Source organism: Euprymna scolopes, chromosome 4, assembly GCF_053919585.1.
Source record: "Euprymna scolopes isolate OS-2025 chromosome 4, ASM5391958v1, whole genome shotgun sequence".
In the NCBI taxonomy this organism is placed as follows: domain Eukaryota; kingdom Metazoa; phylum Mollusca; class Cephalopoda; order Sepiida; family Sepiolidae; genus Euprymna; species Euprymna scolopes.
In genome coordinates, this window is record NC_136485.1 from 140,866,420 (window position 1) to 140,870,374 (window position 3,955).

Sequence of the window (3,955 nt, forward strand, 5' to 3'; positions counted from 1 at the left end):
TTTCGGGAGCTGGTCCCCTTTTCCCTTCCCCCTCCCTTCACTCCTCACATAAAAAATTGGCCTTGTGCCTAATTTGCTCGGTGGGGGAGCAAATAAATACCATCTGTTCCGGCAGATACTGCAAGCTATGACTAGCTATGACTAGCAAAGACCAGATGTGGGGGTAACCCCACATGCCTGACCATTAACCAGCTCCCATTTCCCACCTCTCGGGAGCTGGTCCCCTTTTTCCCTTCCCCCTCCCTTCACTCCTCACATTAAAAATCGGCCTTGTGCCTAATTTGCTCGGTGGGGGAGCAAATAAATACCATCTGTTCCGGCAGATACTGCAAGCAAAGACCAGATGTGGGGGCAACCTCACATACCTGACCTTTAACCAGCTCCCATTTCCCACCTCTCGGGAGCTGGTCCCCTTTTTCCCTTTTTTTTGCCTAATTTGCTCGGTGGGGGAGCAAATAAATACCATCTGTTCTTCAGATGCTGCACTTCTATTTCTTGTTCTCTTTCGGTGGAGGAGAAATCCTTCACGACTGAGACAATTTTTATTTTTGTACCTTTTCTCCACGTTAAAAAACGACCCTGGTGTCTAACTCTGTCCCGTGGGGAGGCATAGTAAATAGGTACAAAGTGCTAAATAAACTCAATGAATTTGTTTAAAAGGCACGTATTGTTTCGTAACAATTTAGAAAAGTTTTGGAGATGAAAAGTACACAGCGATATTAGCCAACTGCCGCCATACAAATAGTAGCAAAAGACATGTTCCCTTTTTTGCAGTCTTCTTTATCCTTATTTATTTTTTCTTATTAGAAGAAAATAAATTTGAAATGAATTAACAATAGAAGAAATATTGTTCTTTCTATTTTTTTTTCAGTATGAAATTAAACAGACTGAATTACGTTTTTTTTCTTTTGAATTTTTTGTGTCTTAGTTTTGTTGTCTTTTTGTGACGTATACTTTTAAAAGTTTTCTTTTGCAGTTGGTTGAAATATTTTATCATTTAAGTTTTTACAATATATTTCCGTTCAGATTCAACGGTTTTCTTTTTGCTTCGACCATGTGCGTTCTTGAATTCAGTTTTACTTCTTTCCCTTTTGAGTTCTTCTTAGAAAGAAATTTATTTTTCCGTCTCTAAAATATTATACGCTCATCTTTCGTCGCCAAATGATATATCTTTCTTTAGATAATCATAAAACAGGACATTCACTTAGGGTAAATCCAAAGGTTTATTTACAAAGGATACAATACGAGAGTTTGACTCGTTCGGTGTCTTCCAAACTCTCTAATCCTGAGGCGTATATCTACAATATCTATCTTATTGTCCGGAGGGGTGCTAGGTCATTCTATTATAACAAGAACTAAGTACGATTCATGATAATGTACTGTTGCCACCATTGGGCAGGAGCTGCTCGAAGGACCCTATCCTACCTCGATAGAGTTCAAAACCGGTTTCGCAATTGATGAGGCCATTTCCTCTTCCCTGCAACCTATTTCCCACAGAAGAGACGTTGCGAGCCTGTCTCTGCTCTATCTTTATTTTCATGGCAAGTGCTCATCCGAGCTTCAATTTATGACCCCCTCTTTGCCAAACTTGTACAAAAAAAGACTCGTCTATTTACAACCACGATCAACAATTTCTATCTGTGTCTAGATCTAAAAGCACGTTCTATGAACAAAGCTTCTTTTCTAGAACTGCCTGTCTGTTGAACTCTGTTCCACTGGCCTGCGTTCCGGCTGACTACAGCAAGTTTGTCTTCAAGTTCAATGTGAACAAGTTCCTGTTGAGCCGTCTCCGTTAAATAATCAAGTTATACGCAATTTCCACCACTCAAGATTACTACGATATTGTCTAAATGATTGCCGTACACTAATTAACGCTTATTCTTGAGTAGCCCACGGGCCTTGATAAAGTGATAACTCCCTAGTAAAAACAAAAAGAAGAAATGTGTGCAATAAGCACGGGGGGTCATGTGTGTGATTGTATGTGTCTGTCATTGTGTGTGATTAAATTAACTTGTTAGTAGTAGTAGTAGTAGTAGTAGTAGTAGTAGTAGTAGTAGTAGTAGTAGTAAATTGACTACAATGAATATGGGAATTTAAATGTCAATTCTTCAGGCCAAATGTATTAGGCAAAAAAAAAAAAAAACGAAACAAAAAAACAAACAGACAACAAGCAAAAACAAAACTACTCCAGAGATGATAAAAAATCGAAGAATGCAGTTGTTAGAACCGGTTTGTGGTAAACCAGAAGAACCTTCAACTCAACGTCCGCAGTAAACGGTGTCCGTTCACATTTAGTTCGTGATATTAAACTTCCCCCGTAATACAACTTCCGGCGAGAGTTTCATTTTTTTTTTTATTACATTTTCACCCCCAAACAAGGCACAAGAACAGATACTACACTTTGATCTTAGCCAAAAGGCCAAAAAAGACAAATCATTTTTATTAGCTTTGCCTCAACAGCGACACCAATTTTTTTGTTTTATTAGGATGGAATATTCATTCTATTCCACTTTGCTTTAAGGGGTGACAAGTTTTATTTGGAATATTCCACTTTCCTTTTTTAAGGATGCACAGCATGATAACGGACGGAGCGATAAGCGTAATAATATAATGATATTTATTAAATTATTAGATGAAAGTGCAAAATAGTCAACAAAACCCTCTCTCCCTCTCTCTCTCTCTCTCCATTATAAGAAGGTTATTTCAGCATGGTCGGTAAACTAGAGAAGGTTATTTAGAAAGCTATTATTAGTATGGGAAGGAAGAGGATGTGTTAACTATACAGAAAGTTAGACGAGACGTTTTTAAAAGAAGTTTTTTTTTTAATTTATCGAATTAAATTCTGTCTCTATTATTTATTATTCCTATTTATTTGCATTTTCACGAGGACACGTTTAAACATAAGCTCGAATTTTAACGTGCAGAAAATTCAGCCCCCCCCAACGTTGATAGGAGCATATTGTCGCGAACACGAGATCTTGTAGCAAATCTCGTACTACTACAAATAACATTAAGACGACTTACTCGAATACTCTAACCACGACCAGTCAGCTACTTCAAATAAATATGTCACTTTCTGGAACAGATCATTATATACACACGTCTCGGTTACGTCCCTTACGGTTTGTTGTAAGTAAACTATTAATGCATTCACCACAGAGTTTTTTTACCGTTTTTATTTTCCGACGAGTACATTAGCGCCAAAGTAAAGGACGGTCATTTTAGAGATAACATTACACGTGCACAGAGAATTAACTTGATAAAATAGAACATAAGATATTCTTATTTTTCACTAACATAGATTATGTGCTGAGAATAAACTAGGGCCGCATTAAGATGAAAAGCAATAAGCTTTCAAAATTTATTTAGCACTTATGGATTGTATGACTCGCGACTTCCACGAAGTTGGCTGGGCTCGCTCAGCAGCTGACGGAAATAACCGGAAAAGGACTGTCTTAAACATTTATCTGCCCCCCCAACTCAAACGCTAATCTTAAACTTTAACCTTAAACCCTAAACCATGACCGTAAACCCTAATCCTAAGTCTAGCCTTAACCTAAACCCTAACACTAAACCATAACCTAAAGCCTAATCCCAACCCTACCCCTAACCTGCGCGATTAAAATTAAATGTTTATCTCTTCCAATTTACGAAAAAGTCGCCTTCGTATTAGCTAAAACCCAACATCGCGTTCGTTCCTAACATTGAGATCGGCTTTTTCTGGTTAGTGACGTCATCTGCCGGGCGAACCCGAGTAACTTCGTAGAAAACGCGGGTCGTACAATGCGTAAGCACCATTTATTTAAATCTGTGCCATAGCAAGGGGAGATAACTACAGACAATTGCTATGAGAGCCGCATAGATTAATGTCGATTTAATGAGAGAAAAATAAGGCAATAAGTCAAGTTAGATGAGAAATTAGCGACATTAAAGCAACCTACATTTGGGCAGCCAT

The 3,955-nt window shown here is 38.1% G+C and overlaps 1 pseudogene; it reads right to left on the reverse strand.

Moving 5' to 3' along the window:
• Positions 1-2,334: 2,334 nt before the first annotated feature.
• Positions 2,335-2,432, reverse strand: LOC145275079 (U2 spliceosomal RNA; annotated as a pseudogene).
• Positions 2,433-3,955: the final 1,523 nt, after the last annotated feature.